Source organism: Pteropus medius, unplaced genomic scaffold (assembly GCF_902729225.1).
Source record: "Pteropus medius unplaced genomic scaffold, Ma_sr-lr_union100, whole genome shotgun sequence".
Taxonomy (NCBI): Eukaryota; Metazoa; Chordata; class Mammalia; order Chiroptera; family Pteropodidae; genus Pteropus; species Pteropus medius.
In genome coordinates this window covers 21,059,208-21,068,549 of record NW_024349802.1, presented here as the reverse complement: position 1 = coordinate 21,068,549, position 9,342 = coordinate 21,059,208, and the positions used below count along the sequence as shown (strand labels likewise).

At 51.1% G+C, this 9,342-nt stretch overlaps 1 pseudogene; it reads right to left on the bottom strand.

Annotated features, from left to right (window-relative positions):
- Positions 1 to 5,344: 5,344 nt before the first annotated feature.
- LOC120581894 (uncharacterized) lies at positions 5,345 to 5,463 on the bottom strand (annotated as a pseudogene).
- Between the last annotated feature and the right edge of the window lie 3,879 nt (positions 5,464 to 9,342).

Genomic DNA, 9,342 nt, shown 5'->3' with positions numbered 1-9,342 from the left:
TGGGGCCCACTGTTTTTTAACAGGAGAAATGGGTACAGGGCTGCTGAGGTGATAAAAACATTCTGGAATTAGTGGTGACAGTAACACAATTCTATGAATATAGTAAAAACCACTGAATTGTACATTAAGGTATGCAAATTATATTCCAATAAAGCTGTTTTTTTTTTTCAGTGCATGGTGGGGAGGAAGGAATTAAAGGCTAAGATAGATATTTGGGGGTTCTTAATCTGGCGCTTAGAGACCTTAGGGGATCTAGGAAGAGGCTCCAGGGAGCCCTGTCCAGCTTGGCTATTTTAAGTCTCAACAGCGTTCTAAGAATAATCGTATTAGGGACTCTATAATAAGACTAGCTGTAACTCCCATTTTCTGAGCATTTCACAGGGCGCCAGGCATAGCGGTACCTGGCTTAGTGCGTTATCTCTTTTCATTCTCACTTATAATCTTGGGAAGTATTATTATTAGTCATATTTTGTAGAGAAAGTCACTGAAGCCAAGAGAGGTCAAGTCACTGTCCAAGTGGTCAAGTCCACTTGACACCACCTGGTCAGAGCGGAGCTAAGGATTCAAACACTGACTGACAGTCTAAGGGCGGGGTGGAGTAATGGTGTGGTGCGGGTGATCCCTAGGAGAATGGGAGGCACCATTTGTACGGCTCTGTTAGTTCCAGGAGGACAGCGAGGGTGAGCAGCGGGCGGGGTAATACTCCTCCAGACGTGAGAAGGAAGACGGGGGTGGGGAGTGGAATTCATTGGGGGAAATTTACAGCCAACATGTTCCTAAAATCCTTGAACCGACCGGTGGGTCACTGGGGCCCCTTCGGACTCCCTGCATCGCTGGCTTCAAAAGGGCAGGGCGGAGCCTTTAGTGCCAAAGTGGAGGAGGGAGAGCGGGAAGGCTGGAATGAAAACCAGATGCGCTGGTCGTGCTCGGGCCGAGGGCATGCACACGCGCGCGCACGTGTCAGTTCGCGGGCTCGTTTACTTCTGTGATCTCAAGGGGTGTCTCTGCTGCGGGAGGTGGGAGGGTAAGTCCTCTGACAGTAGGTGAGTGCACGAGACAGCGTGATTGAGTGCCTGTCGGGAGTGCCTGTGAGCGCCGTTCTGTTTGCTAACTCAACAAGTGGTCGTGCAGGGCTAGCTGTGCGCCAGCCCCGCGCCTGGTGCCCCGGGTACAGGGGGGCGGAGCAGTTGAGGACCCTGACGTCCTTGCAGGTGCTGACCCTGTGGAGAGGAGTGTTGAAGGGAGAAACCCAAAGCAAATCAAGCCAGAAAAAATATTAACCTCCTGGGTGCGTGTGTCTGGGTGATCGTGTGTTTGCTCACGTGTACGTGTGTGTGACGAGGTGATGGGTGAAATGGCGGTTCTGGAGCACTCTCTTTCTGTCGTATGGGCACTACGGAGTCGTCCCCAGCCCTGAACCATCTTAAACTCCAGAGACTGGATTCTGGGTCCAGCAGCCACGCGTCTTGCAGCCAACTCACCCACGGTGGCCGGCACGTGACCCGCTCTACGCAGCACCTTCTACGTTCTCAGGGGGACCCTCCTTGTGAGTTAGGCTGAGCCAGTCCCTCGAGGAAAGCATTCTTAGCCTCTCCCTGCCAAGGCTCTCTGAAGGCCTAGAATAAGTTGCCGTGGGGGCCGAGGGATACCGCCATTCTCAGTCCACGGCTGAGGAAGGTGAGGTCCACAGAAGGGAGGGGCCTGTCCTGGGTCCAGGGGAAAGTCGGGGCTGGTCTAAGACTTGCACCCAGTTCTCCACTCTGGGACTACAGAGTGCGTCGTTCTGCTATTAGGCCTGTAGGTGGCGCTAGAAGACAGGACTAGGCAGAGGCCACGGCAGGCCCAGGAGCTCTGGGCTCTGCGGAATTTGCCGGCAAAACACGTTACACAAGTTTACACACACACACACACACACACACACACACACCACACACACACACACACACACACACGTCCTCACTTAATATCCTTCTCACTTAACATTCTGTGAATTTAAGAGAAACAATGTATAATGAAATCAGCTTTACCAGTAAGCTAATTTGTTTGTTCCTGGAGCCTCTCACCAACATTACAACTTAACCACCACAACCAATGGTACTCAGGACCTGGAGCATTGCTGGGAGCCAGGCACTGTGATGGGGCCCTTAGCGCTTTGGCTTGTTCAAGCCTCCCATTTTCTTGTTTATCCCATTTTACAGAAGAGGAAACTGAGGCTCAGAGAGTCTTTTGAAGTAACTTTCCTAGGGCCACCCAGCTCTGTGTGTGGCAGGACCATAGCCCAAGCCCAGTTCAGAGAGCCAAATGGTGCTCTCACATCAAGCCCCTCACTATACAGGGTGGGGAAAGCAGGGCCTGAGAGTGAGCTGAGGGGCAGAACTGCATCTGTGACAGCAGGTGGGGTGACCTTGGGAGTCGGGGGTGGCTGGAACAAGCAGCTGAGGCTCTGAAGCCAGGCCCAAACTCCTCCCTCCAGGACCTCCCTGGGTCTTATTATACCCCATGATGGGGTCTCAAACTCGGGGAAAGGGATGGTGCCCAGTCTTCTTGTCTTCCCCACCCCACGTCCCACTCACCCCCAGATGTACCCGTTCGCCTTGTTCACAGCACAGCTCCACTGGGAAGGCATCTCTCACCACTGAGGCCCAAGAATCCCTCCAATCCTACCTGCTCCAGGAGGTGAGGTCCGGTAACAAGCTCCCCCAGCATCCTAATACATGGCTAGGTACGGAAGCACCTCCTCCAAGCCAGCCCCCAGGGCTTGCACCTGAAACCAGCAGGAGGTGTTGCTTACCTTTCCAAATACACCCATCCAGTGTGCTCTTCCACAATGGGAAGCACATGGGCTCCTCAGAGCAGGGGTCCTGGCCCAGCCACCCTCCATCTTCACAACCCAACCCCTGCACAAAGCTCAGGATGCCTGATAGGTCCATAGCCCTCAACCTTTCATCCTGCAAAATGCTGAGTCCCCACTAGGTGTCAGGCACTGTCCTAAGCACTGGGGAGAGAAACTCAGCTCACCTCCTCATAACCTAGACAGACAATAAGCGGAAAACAGATATGAATTTCAGTCTGATTGAAAAGTAAACAGAGAGATGTGATAGTGTAACAATGGGGTGGGAGAGGACTCCCTTAGAAAGGGGGCCAGAGGAGGCCTCTCTGGGACGTGATATTTGAGAAGAGGCTTGGAGCAAGAGCCTTGTAAAAATCTGGGAAGGGGGTTCAGACCCAGGAAGAGCCAGTGCCAAAGTCCCAGGGCAAGAAAAAGTTTGGGTGGGGGTGTCAGGAAGGGAAATAAGGTTGGAGCATCCCTGAGTGAGGGCTGAGTTCACAGAGCTGGGCAGGGCCTTGTGGGTGGGGCACAGGTTTAGAGTTTATTCTAGAGGTGGAAGAAGCCCCCTGGAGGGTCCTAAACTGGAGAGTGAGGTGCTCTATTTAGCTTTAATCTCTGGCCCTTGAAAGATTGTGAAGGTCTCTTCCTCACAAGAGTTCCATCCCCCACCACCTCCCCACCATAAGCAATCTGAAGCTGAAAACCCCAGGGCTCAGCTAGTAGCCAGGGTGCCTGACCCGGGCCAGCCCAGGGGCTGCAGAGTTAATCCCCTGGGCCAGAAACAATCACTGATGAGCAGGCCTTGCCACTCCCCGTTGATAAACTCCCTTGCAGGTCTGCAGCTGGAGGAAAGTGGAGAAATCGAAGCAGGCAGAGGAGGGTGCTGCAGGAGCACCTTCCAGGGCTTCCTGCTCCCCTTCCTAAGGGGGTGAGTTTCCCAGCTGAGCGCCCACCGGGCCTTACCCCACCTTGGCACTTCCATAGCCCTATCTAGTCAGGCCCATGTGGTTTTATGGGGCCCTATTTAAAGAAGAGGAAACAAATTTAGGTGCAGGGCTTCAGCAAAGGACCTGATGGGTAAGTCTCCTTAGCTCCATGGTTAGTGCCCACCTCTGATGTCCTTCCACCGGGGACATGAGCCACACATCCATGTAAAGAAGCGGAGGCTCCGAGGCATGAGAGTTATAGAGTGGGCAGAGGAGACTCCACGGCAGGTTTCCTGACTAGCAGTCAGCTCTCTTCCCACCACCCCCGCCCACCTAAAAATACAGCTGCCTTTTCCTGTTGCCTCAGCCCACAGGCGAGCTTAGCACAGGACATCGTGGGGGTGGGCAGGCAGGTGGCTTCCTAGGCAGGGAAAGGGCTCCTCTTGGGGCAGCATCACTGCTGGGGATGGGGTCTTGGGGAGCCAGGACCCCAAATGACCTATTAGAAATTCTGAACCAACTGGATTTCAGGGGATCAAGGGCCTGGCTGAGGGTCAGAATCCCTAGGAACGTGTTAAAATGAGGTTTTAGAATCCCCAATCCAGATCTATAGAATCAGAACCGTTGAAAGGGGGCCAAGAACCTGGATATTGAACACACTAGACTGGTTCTTCATCATAGCCAGGGCTGGGGTCACTGATCTGGCCATCGGTCCCAAGTTTTGGGGGTTTACCTGAGTCAGGTGGGCCCTCAACAGGGGTTGTCAAGGACAAAGGGTGTGTGTGTGTGTGTGTCTAGGGGAGGAGACTGATTGCCTTCATGTTTAGCTAGGCAGCCTTGGATCTGGCCAGAATTGCACTGGGACAAGGAAGACCAGGCCTTGGGCGATGGACTTTGCCTGGGCTCAGATCCTGACTCTAGCACTGAGAGTGGCACCATCTTGGGTTCTGCCTCTGCTCACCGTTGCAAGGGAGTTAATGAGACATAGCACAGGAATTACTAAAACAATTATATTTCTGGCATCCCTCTGGAGAACTTGTGCTTTATGCCAATGCTGCCCTATGAGGTTGATGAGACTGTCGTTCCCAAAGACAGATGAGCAAGTTGGGGTCCCGAGAGAGCAGGGAGCTGTCTGACATCACCAGGCTCGTACCTGTAAGACTGGGATTTGAACTCAGGGCCCTCTGATTCCAGAGCATATATTTTTAGGCCAGTCTGTCCTTTCTGGCCCTCTTTTTATTTCCTGTCCTTCTCTCCCCCAGAGACATTCATTGAACACTTCCTAAGAGCCAGCTGGACTTAGAGCCTGGCATCTCCCACTCCACCCTTTCACTGTGAAGGTCAAATGAGGTTCTGTGGGTGGCACTCTGGTTACACATGTGCCTCCCCTCCTGGACTGTGGGACTTGGGGCCGTCATTTTCCTCCTTCCCAGCATATGGTAGAATCATATTTTCCTTTGCGTTTATGCATAACCATGTAATTTACTGTAGCCAATGAAATTTTTTTTTTTTTTAGCCGAGGCAACCCAGATTGCAAGGAGCTTGTCAACTTACAATCTTTTATTTTTTAATTTTTTAAAAGTTTTTATGCCTACAGCACCTGGTCTTCCTAGGTGGTCTCCCATCCAAGTACTAACCAGGCCTGACCCTGCTTAGCTTCCGGGATCAGACGGGATCGGGCTTGTTCCAGGTAGCATGGCCGTAGACTGAAATGTTAATGGTACAAACTTTATGAGCTAGTGATGTCTTCACTTTGCCTGTGATCTTAGAAATGCATGTCACGGTGGAGGGTCCACCAGCCACTGTCCCCGAGTGGCTGGGTTAACAGAAACTCCTGCCCACTGGCATGGGACACGTGGCTTGAGTGCCTCCAGCACCCCACCTGAAGCACCACGTGTGACCCTAGAGACAAAAGGGCTAGGGAGTTTTTCTTGCCGCTCATCGGGCAAGTCTCTTCTCTCTCAGCCTCAGTTTCCACAGTGTACAACGGTTTAATAGTAATGCTTTTCTTCCAGTTATCTGTGACATGTAAAGTGTTCAGCACAGAGCCTGGCACATGCTAAGTGCTCAATAACGGTAGTTATTATTTTTAATTTTGATGCTTCTCTGCCTTGGATAAATGTTGTTTGTAAGAACAAATGAATGTGAACTGTGATGTAAACGGGAAGCTGGGCTGAGGTATCTGGGGACACATTAAGAACCAAAAAAGCAAACGTGGCTCTTTATTCCCGTGTCCCCAGCCAACAGTGGAGATCAGCTTCCATCTCCTGAGTCCCCACTGTGTGGTTGGTTCTGTGCAAGACGCTCCCCACGCCAGCACAGCTTATTTAGTCTTCGCTTAACCCTGTGAGGGAGGGGCTCTTATTCACCCCCATTTTACAGATGAGGAAACTGAGGCTCAGGAAGTCAAGGATCTTTCCCAAGGATTCACTGCAAGAAGAGGCAGAGCCAGGTACGAAGCCTGGGATATGAACCCCTCGTGACACCCCCTCCCCTTTCCTAAGGGAAGAAGAGGGATGGTGAGACAGCGGGGAGCCCCGGTCCCCCATTCCAGTACAGTGCTCTTTCTCCTCTGCAGCCTTCTCTCTGCTTACCCAAAAGGTGTGAAAAGTGGGATTGCAAACCATACACACACACACACGCACACACACACACACACACACACACGCACACACACAGAAAAGAGAAAGCCAAGGAGACCCCCTAGTGGCTGCAGGGCCGCCCTCCCGCCCAGCACCGGCAGCAGCCCTCCCCATGCCAGCACAGACTCCTTGTCACCACCGTGATTGGTAGACTAAACAGCTGGAGCGGAGCCGGCCTCCTCGCTCCCTCTCACCAGGGCGGCCTGGGGCTTTCAAAGACCAGCCTCAGCTGCTATCTTCCCCATCAGCCCCAGCAGCATTTAGCCACTTTCTTCAAACACCCGGCCAGGGCATGATGGTTAACGTCAAATCTGGCAGCAAGTCATAACCTATAGGGCTGGGACATTTATCATGGCCCAGGGCCCCTGGGGACTTCAAAGGGGCCTGAGGGGCGGGGGTGGCGGGCGGAAGGTGGGGGTACTTTTCCTCTACTCAGAGTCTCAGATCCCTCAGAGCTGCTGGAAAGAATAAGGGGTACCTGGTTGGCCAGCCCAAATGATAATAATGATAATAATACATATTGATGACTAACAATAACTATCAAGTATTGAGGGATTACTACCTCCAGCGCACTTCACATGTTTTATCTAATTTAATGCCCATAGCCACCCTGTGAAGTATTTATTATTTTTTTCCTTTTTTAGAGAGCAGGAAATGGGGCACAGAGAGGTTAAGCCACTTGCCTAAAGTCACACAGCTGTTAATAAAAATAGCAACAGCAACAACAATATCTGTCATTTATAGAGTGGTTACTACTGTGTGTGTTATTTCCTCCTCTAAATTCTCTCTGAGATAAGCATTATTATTCTCCTGTTAGAGATGAGAAAGTAGTCTGAGAGATGTTAGGTGGCTTTCCCAAAGTGACATGACAGAGACCTGCTCCAAATCTGTTCCCGACCACTGCTCAGTAGCTCAGTACAACCTCAAGGGGGCAGGGACTGGGGTCCTGAGGGGAAGCCTGCCCTCCTCATCCTTGTCACAGTCTCCGTCAGCCAACAGTCAGGAAGCCAGAGAGCAGTCCTGGGTGTCCTGCTGTCAGATGAAGTCCTGACCAGGATCCTCAGAGTGTTCTGGGACCTTCCCACAAATACTGTGGACACCCACACAGCCCGGCCATCCCGGTACCATTGAGAGAGCAGAGATGAATGAATGTCTGAAGCAAGAAGCAAAAATGGTCCTTGCTTGCAAGGATTAAACCCTCTCCAGAAAGCTACGCGTGGCAAGTGTTCCATGAGAGAATGCTCCAGAAGGCTTCCTGGAAGAGGTGATATGTGGGCTGATGACATGGGAATAAGGTATATATAGAGGGAGCAGGGCCAGTGTATTAGGATTCTCCAGAGAAACAGAACTAATAGGAGATACATATATATGATATATATACACGTACATGTATACATACATCCATGTAAAAATGAGAGAGAGAAACTGAGATTTTAAGGAATTGGCTCATGTGATTGTGGGCTGGCAAATCAGAAATCTGTAAGGTAGGCCGGCAGGATAGAAATGCAGGTAGGAATTGATGTTGCAACCTCGAGTCCAAAGGCTGAAAACTCAAGCAGAACTTCTCTGTTGCAGTGTGGAGGCTGAACTCCTTATTTGGGAGACATCAGTCTTTCCTCTTAAGGCCTTCAAATGATTGGATGAGGCCCACCCATCCTATGGAGGGTATTCTGCTTTATTTAAAGTCTACTGATTTAAATGTTAATCACATCTAAAAAATATTTTCACAGCAACATCTAGGCTGGTGTTTGACCAAACAGCTGGACACCCACAGACTAGCAAGTTAACACAGAACTAGCCATCACAAAGGGCAAACACTAGTATTGCACTTACATGCGGCACCTAGAATAGTCAAATTCACAGAGACAGAAAGCAGAAAGATGGTCATCAGCGGCTGAGGGGAGAGAGGAATGGGTGGTTATTTAATAAGTATAGAATTTCAGTTTAGCAGGATGAAAAAGTTTTGGTGATAGATGGTGGTGATAGTCACACAACATGGTGAATGTACTTAATGACAATGAAAGGATAAAATGGTAAATTTTATGTTATGTATACTTTACCACAGTATCCATAACCTAACAGTGGACAGGTGCTACAGGCAGTGAGGGCCTGAACAGGAGAGAGTGATGGGGAGGCAAGGCCCTTTGTGAATGAAGCTCATTCATTCAGTTTCTCACTCACCAGATATTTTATGTTAAGCCTGCCCATGCTGGGACCGTGCTAGGGCTGAGAGACAGCGGGGACCGACAAAGCAACCACCACTGCTCTATGCTGGATATGGTACCAAGCCCTTTAGATTCTTTGTCTTGCTTCGGGAAGCCTATCAACGGCCCCATTTTACAGATGAGGGAGCGGAGGCTCAGAAAGGTGCTGTGATTTACTCAAGGTCACACCATAACCCAGTGGCAGAGTGAGGAATAAAATCCAGATCTGCCCAATGACCAAGTCATTTGTGGGGGGGCACTGGCTGGAAATGACACATAAAGCCTTCTTTGCCCTAAGAAGTTTGGCGGTGAAATAAAGGAGACAGAGGAAGTGGTAGCCTGAAGGAGAGAAGGAACCGGGGAGGGGCTTCTTTTAAAAAATAGGGAAAACTTGAGCATGTTTGTGGACCACGAGGGAAGAAACCGTAGAGGAAGAGGGAGAAGAGACAGGGTTGGTGGCGTAGGGAGTATAGTTCAAAGGAAGACGGTGGCACCTAGAGAAGTCCTGAGGAGAGGTAGGGGCAGCGGCGGCCCCTCAGGGCCGGGGCCTCTACTCAGCCCCAGGCCCCAGTGCAGAGTGTGGGGGCAGGATGGGTAAGTTGAGGAGCAGGGGGCCCAGGGATGGGATGCAGGAGGCACGGGGGAGGAGCATGTGCTCCAGAATCAGCCATATAGGCCCAGAGTTTAAGTTGCATCTCTTGCTGTTTAGCTGGATAGCCTTGGGCAAGCCATTGAAGTGC